Source organism: Lynx rufus, unplaced genomic scaffold (genome assembly GCF_022079265.1).
Source record: "Lynx rufus isolate CCGP_SWC_20201006 ecotype Redwood Valley unplaced genomic scaffold, mLynRuf1.p SCAF_14, whole genome shotgun sequence".
NCBI lineage: Eukaryota > Metazoa > Chordata > Mammalia > Carnivora > Felidae > Lynx > Lynx rufus.
The window spans coordinates 45338187-45355418 of record NW_025814828.1 but is presented as its reverse complement, the minus strand read 5'-3'; the positions used below and the strand labels follow the sequence as shown (position 1 = coordinate 45355418).

Genomic DNA, 17232 nt, shown 5'->3' with positions numbered 1-17232 from the left:
TCTGTGCTGACAGCTCAGAGCCTGGAGCCTGTTTCAGATTCTGTGTCTCCCTCTCTCTCTGACCCTCCCCCGTTCATGCTCTGTCTCTCTCTGTCTCAAAAATAAATAAACGTTAAAAAAATTAAAGAAAAATAAAAAGAATTATACACCATGATCAAGTGGGATTAATTCGTGGGCTGCAGGGCTGGTTCAACATTCGCAAATCAATCCATGTGATACATCACATTAATAAAAGAGAAGAAAAAAAACCATATGATCCTGTCAATCGATGCAGAAAAAGCATTTGACAAAATTCAGCATCGTTTCTTAATAAAAACCCTCGAGAAAGTCGGGATAGAAGGAACATACTTAAACATCATCAAAGCCATTTATGAAAAGCCCACAGCTAATATCTTCCTCAATGGGGAAAAACTGAGAGCTTTCCCCATGAGATGAGGAACACGACAGGGATGTCCACTCTCACCGCTGTTGTTTAACATAGTGTTGGAAGTGCTCACATCAGTAATCAGACAACAAAAGGAAATCAAAGGCATCAAAATTGGCAAAGATGAAGTCAAGCTTTCACTTTTTGCAGATGACATGATATTATACATGGAAAATCCGACAGATTCCACCCAACGTCTGCTAGAACTGATACATGAATTCAGCAAGGTCAGCAGATACAAAATCATTGTACAGACATCAGTTGCATTCTTATACACTGATAATGAAGCAACAGAAAGACAAATAAAGAAACTGATCCCATTCACAATTGCACCAGGAAGCATAAAATACCTAGGAATAAACCTAACCAAAGATGTACAAGATCTGTATGCTGAAAACTATAGAAAGCTTATGAAGGAAATTGAAGAAGATACCAAGAAATGGAAAAACATTCCGTGCTCATGGATTGGAAGAATCAATATTGTTAAAAAGTCAATACTACCCAAAGCTATCTACACATTCAATGCAATCCCAGTCAAAATTGCACCAGCATTCTTCTCAAAGCTAGAACAAGCAATCCTAAAATTTGTATGGAACCACAAAAGACCCCAAATAGCCAAAGTAATTTTGAAGAAGAAGACCAAAGCAGGAGGCATCACAATCCCAGACTTTAGCTTCTACTACAAAGCTGTAATCATCAAGACAGCATGGTACTGGCACAGAAACAGACACATAGACCAATGGAATAGAATAGAAACCCAAGAATTGGACCCACAAAAGTATGTCAACTAATCTTTGACAAAGCAGGAAGGAGATTCCAATGGAAAAAAGACAGTCTCTTTCACAAACGGTGCTGGGAGAACTGGACAGCAACATGTAGAAGGATGAAACTAGACCACTTTCTGACACCATTCACAAAAACAAACTCAAAATGGCAAAGGGCCTGAATGTGAGACAGGAAACCATCAAAACCCTAGAGGAGAAAGCAGGAAAAAACCTCTCTGACCCCAGGCGCAGCAATTTCTTACTTGACACATCCCCAAAGGCAAGGGAATTAAAAGGAAAAATGAACTATTGGGACCTCATGAAGACAAAAAGCTTCTGCGCTGCCAAGGAAACAATCAACAAAGCTAAAAGGCAACCAAAGGAATGGGAAAAGATATTTGCAAATGACATATCGGGCAAAGGGCTAGTATCCAAAATCTATAAAGAGCTCACCAAACTCCACACCCGAAAAACAAATAATCCAGTGAAGAAATGGGCAGAAAACATGAATAGACACTTCTCTAAAGAAGACATCCAGATGGCCAACAGGCACATGAGAAGATGCTCAACGTCGCTCCTCCTTAGAAATACAAATCAAAACCACAGATGCCAACTCACGTCAGTCAGAGTGGCTAAAATGAACAAATCAGGAGACTATAGATGCTGGTGAAGATGTGGAGATACGGGAACCCTCTTGCACTGTTGGTGGGCATGCAAACCAGTGCAGCCGCTCTGAAAAAGAGTGTGGAGGTTCCTCAAAAAAATTAAAAATAGACCTACCCTATGACCCAGCAATAGCACTGCTAGGAATCTACCCAAAGGATACAGGAGTGCTGATGCATAGGGGCACTTGTACCCCAATGTTCATAGCAGCACTCTCAACAATAGCCAAATTATGGAAAGAGCCTAAATATCCATGAACTGGTGAATGGATAAAGAAATTGTGGTATATATACACAATGGAATACTACGTGGCAATGAGAAAGAATGAAATATGGCCTTTTGTAGCAACATGGATGAAATTGGAGAGTGTTATGCTAAGTGAAATAAGTCATAGAGAGAAAGACAGATACCATATGTTTTCACTCTTATGTGGATACTGAGAAACTTAACAGAAGACCATGGGGGAGGGGAAGAAAAAAAAAGAGGTTAGAGAGGGAGGGAGCCAAAACATAAGAGACTCTTAAAAACTGAGAACAAACTGAGGGTTGATGGGGGGTGGAAGGGAGAGGTGGGTGGTTGATTGTTATTGAAGAGGGCATCTGTTGGAATGAGCACTGGTGTTGTATGGAAATAAATTTGACAATAAATTTCATATTAAAAAATCAAATAAAGAAAATAAAGAATAAAATAAAATAAAATTTGCTTTAATCTCTTTAAAAAAAACCACAAAGAAGCTAGATATTGTTTCCTGTAGAGCTGAAACTCTGCAGCATTCTATGATCAGCAGACTTGATGCATGTGAGGGGTTTCTGCTGTTCTTCTGGGGGTAGAGCCTTTTGCACTGATTATCTGGCTGACTTGACCTAGTGGAGATGCACCTGGGAGACTCAGGGATAAAGAGCTTTGTGATCCTGGCTCCAGCCTCCTCCTGTTGGTGCTGTTTTTCTCACTGAAGTCCATCGGTAATGATGGGTAGAGGGGAAAATGGCATCGCCTTGCTCTCTTATCGCTGGACTGGGGAGCTCACGTCTGCAATTCCTCAGCGAGCCTTCATAGAAGCACAAAAAATCCTCAACCCCCATGTCCCTGGCTTCTGTCAGATCCCTGCCTTCACCCTGTCTGTGTCAGAGCTGTCTGTCTGTCAGGCAGCACTGTACTCCTCTATTTTACTTCCGGTTCAGCTGGGTTTCAAAACTCCAAATTTCAGAGACCCCTGCAGCTGGGGTCAGTGCTGATATTTTGGGAGAAAGTCTTGTTTCACTGTGTCTGGGTGCCAGTTTGTCCAAGAAAATGGTTGTGTGACCATGCTGCAGCTTGGAGTCTATGTAAATCACAGCAGAAACCTGGCACCAAGGCTTGCTGCCCTCAGCCAGCGTATTTATTCCTATACTGGTGAATGAGGCAGCTCAGTGGTGCTTTCAAGGTCTTTTGTCTTCAGAGGAACAGTGCTCCCTCTCCCAAATGCACTCCACAAGGGGAACTTGTTCTCCCCATACAACCCAAGGGATCCTTAGACCATCTTGCCTGCTCCTGGGTGTCTGTCTTCCTTCCTCACTTGAGCACCACTAAGCATGTCAGGTACAACCGTATGGATTGCATGGACCTCTAAAACTTCAGACTTTAGTCCTTAGCTACTTATAAAAAACTTGCAGTATTGAACCCCTCTTGTTTTCCCAGTCAGTGGTTTTGGGGAATAGTTTTCCTGTGCATGTTTTCATCCCTTTTTTTCACATTTTCTCTATTTCTCTCTAACTCCTCTCTCCTTGCTCAGGGCTCCATCCCCTCCACAGCACCTATGGTTCTTTTCTTCCCCAAATCAACTTCCCGCAACTCTACCTTTCATAAAGTGGTCTTTTTTTTCTACATGTAACTGTGTAGCTTTTTCTCTCAGTCTCCAGATCAATTTCTTGGAGAATTATTTGATATTTGTCTAGCTGTTTTTGAGATATGAAGCAAGCTTAGGGTCACTCTACTCTTCTGACATCTTCACTGCTTTCTCTAGGGTTCTCTCACTCCACCATCTTCCTATCTTCCTTATCTCCTTTATGCAATTTAAAAGCATTTTCTATGTGCAACTCAGTAGTGTTTGGGGATGTGTATACGCCATGTATCCTTGTGCATGTGAGCTTGTAAGTTTGAAAGAATGAGCCTTTGCTTTATATATATCTATTTTACATGATACTTTACACATAGTAGGTAAATAATAGTGGTTGCCCGGTTAAATGAATGAATAAATGAGTGAGTGAATGCAGTGAGCATTATTTGTATTTCTCTTCACACCTGTTTCACAATCAGCCACTTCTTCCACCTTTATTGTAGGAAGGATTTGTGCCAAGCCTATACAGTAAAAAATCTGAATGAGATAGAAAGTGGTTCTAATACTGCTTTGGGACATCAATCAACTTCTTGATATCACTGTCCTCCCCTGTATGAAAAAGGTTTCTCTTTGACTCTTGTGACTTTCCAAAGCTCTTGGACCCCGATCTCAGGGCACCCTCAGGGAGGGTGCCCTGCTTCACTAGACTCAGTGTTGTGTGCTTAGCCCAGTGGCCTATAAAATAATGGGGTAATGGACAGACTGCCTAATGTGGGTTGAAGGCTCAACTCACAAGAGGCATTTAAAACTTTCCATCTATACTGGAGACTTTTGTTTCCCACATCCATTGGAAGGTTGGAGTGAGGAATTGGGTGGGGAGGATGGCTTTGTGAAATTCAACACTTGAGTCAGTGAGCCATTAACAATTCCATACCAAAAGAAGAGTAGCTTGGGCCTTGGGAGAACTTAGGCTGTCTATCTCTTTGCCACTGGCCAGCTCACATTGTTGGCATTATAAACTAGTCTAACCTCACTACATCCAGAGCCCACTGCCCAACAGTATTTTCCACTTTCACAAGCTCTACTCATCACTTCTCAATGAATCAGCCAAAATTTTTCCAGTTTGGCTCAGTATTGGTTTTCACAAATGACCCTTATAAAGTTCAGATTTTAATCCATGGATCTGTATGAGCACAAGGCAGGCCTCATACATCATTGAACACTCATCTGCTTAGAAGGTTTGAGCCTTGGCATGGTAGGGTGTTGATGTCTTTATGGATGGAAATTATTAGTTTTATATTCTATCAGTAACCCCCACAGAGGTGATATTGGAATTTAGGGACCTAATCATTTGGAAAATGCTTGATTGGAGCCAGATCTAGTTTCATTTATATTTTAAAAAAAAGTACTACAAAAATGTCTGCCCCTCTACTCTTGTCAGATAAAGTGTAGGAATGACCAAGTCGGCAATGTCAGCTGGGAGGCAGTTCAAGTGAGAGATCAAACAAAGGATCAGAAGAAATAGTAGAAAGAACACTGGTTGGGAGTCAGCAGATCAGGTCTCTGGCTCTAGCTCTCCTATATTTTCACTTGTTCACTGTTTGACATTCAACAAGTTCCTTTTTCTCTCAGGCTCAGTTCCCTCATGTATAAAATAAAGGGATGGTATTTAATTGTCCCTAAGGATCTTACCAGCTCTGACCTGTAACATTAGAAAATATACTTACATTCTATAGTTTGGTTAAGAACATAAGACCTGAAGCCAGACTGTCCGAGTTTATATCCAGGACCTACACTTTCCTTGCTGTGTAAATTTAAGGAAATTACTTAGCCTCTCTGTGCTTCAGTGTCCTCATCTATAAAATGGGAATAATAGTAGCACTTGCTTTTTAGTATTGTTATAAGGATTGTTTCAATTTGTATGAAGCACTTAGAATATTACTTGACACATAGTAAGTGCTTATAAATGTTAGCCTCACTTATCATTATAGGACCCCTTCCCTCTGTCATCCAGGGTAGAGTATCTGGGATTTTAAGCTCTCATCTTTCATTCCTCTCTAAAAAAAGAGATCACATAGTGGTTGCTTTCCTAAGTCTCTGAAAACACCATCACTTCCCTTTGGGAAAACCACCATCTGATTCTCGAAGGTAGTGCACCCTGGGGTTGCTGTATATAAGTCCTCAATCTGGACCTCTTTAGAAAATAATCTAGGATTTTGTCTTGCTGCCTCAACCTGGATGGTCATACCTATCTTCCCAAATGTGTCTCTATATCCTCTACCTGGTTTTTACCTTCTTCCAGCTGAGATGATCAATGGTGGGGAATAGAGGACGGTGAGATGGGAATAAGACAACCAGAGAAAAAGGAAGATGAGACCTTTTTAATCTCCGGTTGCCCTTTCAGGATTTGTTTCCATGAGGGGTATCTGTGTTTTTGGGATCCCTTATGTGACCTATCCATGTCCCTGGCTCTTTTCCCAGTGACATATATAGTCAATTCAAACAAATGGATTAATGAATACTAAAAAATTAAATGGTAGCCCCTGCAAGGTGATATTTATGTTTGAACTTTGGTCAAATTAATATAGAATTTTATGGTCAGAAGTACCCTTAGACATCATCTCATCTGTTCTCTACTTATGAAGTAGATTGAGGAAACAGAGGCCCAGAAAAGGGAAGAGATTTGCTCAAGTTCATATAGCAGAAATGGGGATAGAATCTAGGTAATGTAATACTTAGTTGTGAGCCCCTTTCCTATATCAATTTACCTCTGGGACATTTTTGGAGGCACAGTTTGTTAACCAAAAGGAGTGAATCCAAGCATACTAGAGTGTAGGTAGGTGAATAGAGATGTTTTGGGAGAGTGAGGCCTTTTGGTTCCTCTGAAAATCACTTGTATGTAGTTTTCTGCCCTGCCTTCAAATAGGGCCAGCCTTGCTGATGCTCAAAGTACTCCATGAGAGCCAGTATTTTAGGGCTTTATATCCCCAACTATACTGCCATTGCTGGGTGAGGCCAGAAGGAGAGGTCTTACAGCTGGATTTCCTGTCTCCAGGGCCTGGGAGGAACTTGTTACTCCAGAGTAGTACACATGGCTTTTGACATCTGTTTTGGGGTGCTTGGTCATGTTACCTAAAGGCAATGAAGAGATATGAATAGAATTGGTGGAAGAGTGAATCAGAGATCACTGTCTGGTCTTTTAAGCAGCTAGTCCATGGGAGTGGCAGAATAATGAGAGCAAAGCACAGTGTGAGTCCCTGGCTAACAAAATAACCTAATAAGTAGAGGTTAAACACCCCAGAGAATAGAGTGGAGCTTCTGGAAAAATGGGGCAATAGTCATTCTGACCAAACAAGATCTTTATTTATGCTTAATTTATGCAGAGCAAAATTAGAAACCTACTTCACACTCCTTCTAGACTTTCAAAAAATAAACCAAGTGAATTTCCTCCATGTGAAGGAATGGCAGAGAAATTTGCACATGGCCTTCTAAATATAGTTTCTAGGTCACTGCACTGATAGTTCCAGTCATGAACCACAAGGTAGAAGCATCTGGTGTCAACACAGCAGGCCAATGGTAGGAGAAGTATTGTCTGTATCAACATCAAGACCTAAATGGCTTGGTTTGAGTTTTGTATACTGGTCCCAATAGCTGACCAACTCTATAGACCAGTTTTGCCAGATCTTACACTTACTTTTTTCTTGCCTATATTTCCTTCCTATCTAGAACAGTCTTCCATTTATGACTCATTAGGTGGTTATTTTCACTCAGTTCAGTTCTTTCTTAAAACTTATCACTTCCACTTCTATAGGAGGTTTCCTTCAAAGTAACGACAATAGAAGAGGAATCATAAAGGATTCTTAATCTTGTATACAGAAGATTCTACAAAGAACATCTGGTATATCCTCCTGAGGCACCCACTCTTTAAGTTTCAACTACCACTTATATTCTGGATATCCCCAAATCTATGTACCCCACTTCATCTCTAAGCTACAATTTCCAAGCTGTCACCTGGATGTGCATCATAGGCAGCATAATGTTAACATGTCCAAGGTGGAACTCATCATATTATCTCTAAAAAAAGATTGTACTCTTGAGTTTTCAGTTTCACTTGGTAGCACCATTATCTATCCAGTCACTCAACCTAGAAACTACAGTCATCTTTGAATCACTTCCTTTTCTTACTTGTCAGATCCAAGTCGACTGGCAAGTCCTACTGGTTTTGATCTCCTAATATTTCAAACTCATCCACTTTTTTCTATTTTCACTGCCTTAATTCAAACACTCATCACTTCATATCTGAACTACTGTGGTAATCTCCTAACAATGTTCCTGCTTCTAAACTGGGCCCCTCCACTTGATCCTCTATACTGCCAAAACAATGTTAAAATATAATCCTGATTATGGCATTCTGGGTACATGAAACCCTCCAATGGCTACTTATTGCCCTTAAGATAAAGTTAAACTCCTTTGAAGACCCACAAGGCTCTTCATGATGTTGGCCCTGCTTATTTCATAAGCCGTGTTTGTTGCCATTCCTTGTGTTGTTCATGTTCCAGTAACACTGAACTGCTTAAAGTTCCCTACAGACACTATTTTGTTTAAAGTATTTGTAAGTCTATTTGTTTTGTCTTAATCTTCTTGGATCAGACATTCCCTACTCATTATTTTGGCTGGTTAATTTTTTTTAATAAAAATATTTTATTTTATTTTTTGATATTTTACTTTTATGTATTTATCTTTTTAATTTTAATTTTTTATTTTTTAAAATTTACATCCAAATTAGCATATAGTGCAACAGTGATTTCAGGAGTAGATTCCTTAGTGCCCATTACCCATTTAGCCCATCCCCCCTCCCTGAGGACTTTAAGAGACAAAACAGATGAACATAAGGGAAGGGAAACAAAAATAATATTTTTAAGTAATATCTATATCCAACGTGGAGCTCGAGCTCATGACCCAGAATCAAGAGTCACTCATTCTTCTGACTGAGCCAGCCAGGTGCCCCTGGACTTGCTTTTCTATTATTTCATATGGAAAGATAAATCTTTTCAGAATGAGTGAGGTGGTACACCTGTGTGATTACAGAGCATCCTATCAATTTCTATATCATTTCCCTTAGTCGTACTGTAACTATCTGTTTACCTGTCTCCCCCAGTAGATTAGATGGCTTTTGAAAAGATAGTGCTTACTTATCTGTATATCCTCAGTGTCTATCACATTGACATATAATAGGTGCTAAATAATTGCTTTCTGAATGAATCAAATTTGGTTATTTTAAATTCAGCTATCCATTTAACATCAAGTGCTTTTCCCACCCATTGACTCATTCTGTTTCTCCCAACAAGACCATAAGGTTGTATGGGTATGTTTGTGTGTAAGCATCTTTTATAGAACTCTTTTTTTTTGTGGGTGACACTTCTGAAATGTTTTTATGATAAGAGAAGCAAATTTGAAACTTCTTATTTTGAAAACACAAAAACTGATATTCATAGATGTTATAAGACCTGCCTTAGTTCATGAAGCTAATTAATAGTGGAGTCAGAATCCTGATTTCTAGATTTTCAATCCTCAAATCTCCCACCACATTTCTGCTGTTTATAAATCATGATCTTTCAATGTTTGGATAAATCAGAGGTCCTTAGGATGACTGAGTCTCTCTAACACCCTGTTTTTCTGATGCTTTACTTTTTTAAATGAAAGTAAAATTAATATAATATAAAGTTAACCATTTTATTTTATTTTATTTTATTTTTTTTATGAAGTTTATTGACAAATTGGTTTCCATACATCACCCAGTGCTCATCCCAAAAGGTGCCCTCCTCAATACCCATCACCCACCCGCCCCTCCCTCCCACCCCCCATCAACCCTCAGTTTGTTCTCAGTTTTTAACAGTCTCTTATGCTTTGGCTCTCTCCCACTCTAACGTCCTTTTTTTTTTTTTTACCTTCCCCTCCCCCATGGGTTCCTGTTAAGTTTCTCAGGATCCACATAAGAGTGAAACCATAGGGTATCTGTCTTTCTCTGTATGGCTTATTTCACTTAGCATCACACTCTCCAGTTCCATCCACGTTGCTACAAAAGGCCATATTTCATTTTTTCTCATTGCCACGTAGTATTCGATTGTGTATATAAACCACAATTTCTTTATCCATTCATCAGTTGATGGACATTTAGGCTCTTTCCATAATTTGGCTATTGTTGAGAGTGCTGCTATGAACATTGGGGTACAAGTGCCCCTATGCATCAGTACTCCTGTATCCCTTGGGTAGATTCCTAGCAGTGCTATTGCTGGGTCATAGGGTAGGTCTATTTTTAATTTTCTGAGGAACCTCCACACTGCTTTCCAGAGCGGCTGCACCAATTTGCATTCCCACCAACAGTGCAAGAGGGTTCCCGTTTCTCCACATCCTCTCCAGCATCTATAGTCTCCTGATTTGTTCATTTTGGCCACTCTGACTGGCGTGAGGTGATACCTGAGTGTGGTTTTGATTTGTATTTCCCTGATAAGGAGCGACGCTGAACATCTTTTCATGTGCCTGTTGGCCATCTGGATGTCTTCTTTAGAGAAGTGTCTATTCATGTTTTCTGCCCATTTCTTCACTGGGTTATTTGTTTTTCGGGTGTGGAGTTTGGTGAGCTCTTTATAGATTTTAGATACTAGCCCTTTGTCCGATATGTCATTTGCAAATATCTTTTCCCATTCCGTTGGTTGCCTTTTAGTTTTGTTGGTTGTTTCCTTTGCTGTGCAGAAGCTTTTTATCTTCATAAGGTCCCAGTAATTCACTTTTGCTTTTAATTCCCTTGCCTTTGGGGATGTGTCGAGTAAGAGATTGCTACGGCTGAGGTCAGAGAGATCTTTTCCTGCTTTCTCCTCTAAGGTTCTGATGGTTTCCTGTCTCACATTTAGGTCCTTTATCCATTTTGAGTTTATTTTTGTAAATGGTGTGAGAAAGTGGTCTAGTTTCAACCTTCTGCATGTTGCTGTCCAGTTCTCCCAGCACCATTTGTTAAAGAGGCTGTCTTTTTTCCATTGGATGTTCTTTCCTGCTTTGTCAAAGATGAGTTGGCCATATGTTTGTGGGTCTAGTTCTGGGGTTTCTATTCTATTCCATTGGTCTGTGTGTCTGTTTTTGTGCCAATACCATGCTGTCTTGATGATGACAGCTTTGTAGTAGAGGCTGAAGTCTGGGATTGTGATGCCTCCTGCTTTGGTCTTCTTCTTCAAAATTCCTTTGGCTATTCAGGGCCTTTTGTGGTTCCATATGAATTTTAGGATTGCTTGTTCTAGTTTCGAGAAGAATGCTGGTGCAATTTTGATTGGGATTGCATTGAATGTGTAGATAGCTTTGGGTAGTATTGACATTTTGACAATATTTATTTTTCCAATCCATGAGCAGGGAATGTCTTTCCATTTCTTTAAATCTTCTTCAATTACCTTCATAAGCTTTCTATAGTTTTCAGCATACAGATCCTTTACATCTTTGGTTAGATTTATTCCTAGGTATTTTATGCTTCTTGGTGCAATTGTGAATGGGATCAGTTTCTTTATTTGTCTTTCTGTTGCTTCATTGTTAGTGTATAAGAATGCAACTGATTTCTGTACATTGATTTTGTATCCTGCAACTTTGCTGAATTCATGTATCAGTTCTAGCAGACTTTTGGTGGAGTCTATCGGATTTTCCATGTATAATATCATGTCATCTGCAAAAAGCGAGAGCTTGACTTCATCTTTGCCAATTTTGATGCCTTTGATTTCCTTTTGTTGTCTGATTGCTGATGCTAGAACTTCCAGCACTATGTTAAACAACAGCGGTGAGAGTGGGCATCCCTGTCGTGTTCCTGATCTCAGGGAAAAAGCTCTCAGTTTTTCCCCATTGAGGATGATGTTAGCTGTGGGCTTTTCATAAATGGCTTTTATGATCTTTAAGTATGTTCCTTCTATCCCGACTTTCTCAAGGGTTTTTATTAAGAAAGGGTGCTGGATTTTGTCAAAGGCCTTTTCTGCATCGATTGACAGGATCATATGGTTCTTCTCTTTTTTTTTGTTAATGTGATGTATCACGTTGATTGATTTGCGAATGTTGAACCAGCCCTGCATCCCAGGAATGAATCCCACTTGATCATGGTGAATAATTCTTTTTATATGCTGTTGAATTCGATTTGCTAGTATCTTATTGAGAATTTTGGCATCCATATTCATCAGGGATATTGGCCTGTAGTTCTCTTTTTTTACTGGGTCTCTGTCTGGTTTGGGAATCAAAGGAATACTGGCTTCATAGAATGAGTCTGGAAGTTTTCCTTCCCTTTCTATTTCTTGGAATAGCTTGAGAAGGATAGGTATTATCTCTGCTTTAAACGTCTGGTAGAACTCCCCTGGGAAGCCATCTGGTCCTGGACTCTTATTTGTTGGGAGATTTTTGATAACCGATTCAATTTCTTCGCTGGTTATGGGTCTGTTCAAGCTTTCTATTTCCTCCTGATTGAGTTTTGGAAGAGTGTGGGTGTTCAGGAATTTGTCCATTTCTTCCAGGTTGTCCAATTTGTTGGCATATAATTTTTCATAGTATTCCCTGATAATTGTTTGTATCTCTGAGGGATTGGTTGTAATAATTCCATTTTCATTCATGATTTTATCTATTTGGGTCATCTCCCTTTTCTTTTTGAGAAGCCTGGCTAGAGGTTTGTCAATTTTGTTTATTTTTTCAAAAAAACCAACTCTTGGTTTCGTTGATCTGCTCTACAGTTTTTTTAGATTCTATATTGTTTATTTCTGCTCTGATCTTTATTATTTCTCTTCTTCTGCTGGGTTTAGGCTGCCTTTGCTGTTCTGCTTCTATTTCCTTTAGGTGTGCTGTTAGATTTTGTATTTGGGATTTTTCTTGTTTCTTGAGATAGGCCTGGATGGCAATGTATTTTCCTCTCAGGACTGCCTTCGCTGCGTCCCAAAGCGTTTGGATTGTTGTATTTTCATTTTCGTTTGTTTCCATATATTTTTTGATTTCTTCTCTAATTGCCTGGTTGACCCACTCATTCGTTAGCAGGGTGTTCTTTAACCTCCATGCTTTTGGAGGTTTTCCAGACTTTTTCCTGTGGTTGATTTCAAGCTTCATAGCATTGTGGTCTGAAAGTATGCATGGTATAGTTTCAATTCTTGTAAACTTATGAAGGGCTGTTTTGTGACCCAGTATATGATCTATCTTGGAGAATGTTCCATGTGCACTCGAGAAGAAAGTATATTCTGTTGCTTTGGGATGCAGAGTTCTAAATAGATCTGTCAAGTCCATCTGATCCAGTGTCTCATTCAGGGCCCTTGTTTCTTTATTGACCGTGTGTCTAGATGATCTATCCATTTCTGTAAGTGGGGTGTTAAAGTCCCCAGCAATTACCACATTCTTATCAATAAGGTTGCTTATGTTTATGAGTAATTGTTTTATATATTTGGGGGCTCCGGTATTCGGCGCATAGACATTTATAATTGTTAGCTCTTCCTGATGGATAGACCCTGTAACTATTATATAATTTCCTTCTTCATCTCTTGTTACAGCCTTTAATTGAAAGTCTAGTTTGTCTGATATAAGTATGGCTACTCCAGCTTTCTTCTGGCTTCCAGTAGCATGATAAATATTTCTCCATCCCCTCACTCTGAATCTAAAGGTGTCCTCAGGTCTAAAATGAGTCTCTTGTAGACAGCAAATAGATGGGTCTTGTTTTTTTATCCATTCTGATACCCTATGTCTTTTGGTTGGCGCATTTAATCCATTTACATTCAGTGTTATTATAGAAAGATACGGGTTTAGAGTCATTGTGATGTCTGTATGTTTTATGCTTGTAGTGATGTCTGTGGTACTTTGTCTCACAGGGTCCCCCTTAGGATCTCTTGTAGGGCTGGTTTAGTGGTGACAAATTCCTTCAGTTTTTGTTTGTTTGGGAAGACCTTTATCTCTCCTTCTATTCTAAATGACAGACTTGCTGGATAAAGGATTCTCGGCTGCATATTTTTGCTGTCTAGCACCCTGAAAATCTCGTGCCAATTCTTTCTGGCCTGCCAAGTTTCAAAAGAGAGATCAGTCACGAGTCTTATAGGTCTCCCTTTATATGTGAGGGCACGTTTACCCCTTGCTGCTTTCAGAATTTTCTCTTTATCCTTGTATTTTGCCAGTTTCACTATGATATGTCGTGCAGAAGATGGATTCAAGTTACGTCTGAAGGGAGTTCTCTGTGCCTCTTGGATTTCAATGCCTTTTTCCTTCCCCAGTTCAGGGAAGTTCTCAGCTATAATTTCTTCAAGTACCCCTTCAGCACCTTTCCCTCTCTCTTCCTCCTCTGGGATACCAATTATGCGTATATTATTTCTTTTTAGTGTATCACTTAGTTCTCTAATTTTCCCCTCATACTCCTGGATTTTTTTATCTCTCTTTTTCTCAGCTTCCTCTTTTTCCATAACTTTATCTTCTAGTTCACCTATTCTCTCCTCTGCCTCTTCCATCCGAGCCGTGGTGGTTTGCATTTTGTTTTCCATTTCCTTTAAAGCGTTTTTCAGCTCCTCGTGACTGTTCCTTAGTCCCCTGGTGTCTGTAGCAAGAGATTCTCTGCTGTCCTGTATGCTGTTTTCCAGCCCAGCGATTAATTTTATGACTATTATTCTAAATTCACTTTCTGTTATATTATTTAAATCCTTTTTGATCAGCTCATTAGCTGTTGTTATTTCCTGGAGATTCTTCTGAGGGGAATTCTTCCGCTTGGTCATTTTGGATAGTCCCTGGTGTGGTGAGGGCCTGCAGGGCACTTCCCCTGTGCTGTGGTGTATAACTGGAGTTGGTGGGTGGGGCCGCAGTCCGACCTGATGTCTGCCCCCAGGCCACCGCTGGGGCCACAGTCAGACTGGTGTGTGCCTTCTCTTCCCCTCTCCTAGGGGCGGGATTCACTGTGGGGTGGCGTGGCCCGTCTGGGCTACTTGCACACTGCCAGGCTTGTGATGCTGGGGATCTGGCGTATTAGCTGGGGTGGGAAGGCAAGGTGCACGGCGGCAGGGGGGGCAGGCTTAGCTCGCTTCTCCTTAGGTGATCCACTTCAGGAGGGGCCCTGTGGCAGCCGGAGGGAGTCAGATCGCTGCCGGAGGTTTGGCTCCGCAGAAGCACAGAGTTGGGTGTTCGTGTGGAACGAGCAATTTCCCTGGCCGGAGCCGGTTCCCTTTGGGATTTTGGCTGGGGGATGGGCGGGGGAGATGGCGCTGGCGAGCGCCTTTGTTCCCCGCCAAACTGAGCTCTGTCGTTCGGGGGCTCCGCAGCTCACCCTCCCTTTGTCCTCCAGCCTTCCCGCTTTCCGAGCAGAGCTGTTAACTTATGACCGCGCTTGCTGTCGGAACACAGTCCGTCAGGCCCCTCCGCTTTTGCAAACCGGACTCGGGGGCTCTGCTTGGCCGGCGAGCCGCCCCTCCGCCCGGGCTCCCTCCCGCCAGTCCGTGGAGCGCGCACCGCCTCGCCGCCCTCCTACCCTCTTCCGTGGGCCTCTCGTCTGCACTTGGGTCCGGTGACTCTGTTCTGCTAATCCTCTGGCGGTTTTCTGGGTTATTTAGGCAGGTGTAGGTGGAATCTAAGTGATCAGCAGGACGCGCGGTTAGCCCAGCGTCCTCCTACGCCGCCATCTTCCCAGAATCTACCGATGGCTTTCTGTCTTATGTTTAGGTCTTTAATCCATTTTGAATTCACTTTTGTGTATGGTGTAAGAAAGTGGTCCAGGTTCATTCTTCTGCATGTCACTCTCCCGTTTTCTGAACACCATTTACTGAAGAGACTATATTTTTCCATTAAATATTCTTTCCTTCTTTGTTGAAAATGATTTGGTCATACATTTGTGGGTCCATTTCTGGGTTCTCTATGCTGTTCTATTTATCTATGTGTCTATTTTTTGCCAGTACCATACAGTCTTGATGATTACAGCTTTGTAATACAGATGAAGTCTGACTTGTGATGCCTCCGGCTTTGATTTTCTTTCTTAGGGTTGCTTTGGCTATTCAGGGTCTTTTCTGGTTCCATACAAATTTTAGGATTGTTTGTTCTATCTCTGTGAAGAATGCTGGTGTTATTTTGATAGGTATTGCATTGAATATGTAGATTGATTTGGGTAGTATCAACATGTTAACAATATTTATTCTTTCAATCCATGAGCATGGAATGTTTCCATTTTTGTGTGTGTCTTCTTCAATTTCTTTCATAAGCTCTCTATAGTTTTCAGTGTATATATTTTTCACCTCTTTGGTTGGGTTTATTACTAGGTATTTTATGGGTTTTGGTGCAATCATATATGGGATCAACTCTTTGATTTCTCTTTCTGTTGCTTCATTATTGGTGTATAGAAATGCAACCATTTTTTTTACATTGATTTTATATCCTGTGACTTTGCTGAATTCATGTATCAGTTCTAGAAGCTTTTTGGTGGAGTCTTTTGGGTTTTCCATGTAAAATGTCATGTTGTCTGCAAAGAGTGAAAGTTTGACTTCCTCCTTGCTGATTTTGATGTCTTTTATTTCTTTGTGTTGTCTGATTGCTGAAGCTAGCACTTCCAACACTATGATGAATAGCAGTGGTGAGAGTATATATCCTTGTTCTGTTCCTGACCTTAGGGGGAATGCTCTCAGCTTTTCACCATTGAGGATATTAGTGGTGGGTCTTACATATATGGCTTTTATGATCTCGAGGTATGATACTTCTATCCCTACTTTCTTGAGGGCTTTTATCAAGAAAGGATGCTGTGTTTTGTCAAACACTTTCTCTGCATCTATTGAGAGGACCATGTGGTTCTTATCATTTGTTTTTTTAAAATGTGATGTAACACATTGATTGATTTGCAGATAATGAACCAGTCCTCCATCCCAGGAATAAATCCCACTTGATCTTGGTGAATAATTCTTTTAATGTATTGTTGGATCCGGTTGGCTAGTGACTTTTTGAGAATTTTGGCATTGAGTTTCATCAGGGATATTGGTTTGTAATTCTCCTTTTTAGCATGGTTTTTGTCTGGTTTTGACATCAAGGTAATGCTGGCCTCTAGAATGAATTTGGAAGTTTTCATTCCACTTCTCTTTTTTGGAACAGCTTCAAAAGAATAAGTGTTAACTCTTCCTTGAATGTTTGGTAGAATTCCCCTGGAAAGCCATGCAGCCCTGGACTGCATGTTGGGAGATTTTTGATTACATAACCATTATCAATTTTCTTAATGGTTATGGGTGTGCTCAAATTTTCTATTTCTTCCTGTTTCAGTTTTGGTAGTTTATATGTTTCTAGGAATTTTTCCATTTCTTCCAGATTGCCCAATTTGTTGGCATATAATTGCTCATAATATTCTCTTATTAATGTTTGTATTTCTTCAGTGTTGGTGGTGATCTCTCCTCTTTCATTCATGATTTTGTTTATTTGGGTCCTTTCATTTTTCTTTTTGATCAGTCTGCTTAGGGGTTTATCAATTCTGTTAATTCTTTTAAAGAACAATTTCCTGGTTTCATTGATTTGTTCTTTTTAAATTTTGATATCATTAATTTCTGCTCCAATCCTTATTCTTTTCC

At 40.3% G+C, this 17232-nt stretch overlaps 1 pseudogene; it reads left to right on the top strand.

Moving 5' to 3' along the window:
- Nucleotides 1–2816: 2816 nt before the first annotated feature.
- The window catches only part of LOC124509259 (nascent polypeptide-associated complex subunit alpha-like), a 95635-nt pseudogene continuing 81219 nt past the window's right edge, over nucleotides 2817–17232 (top strand).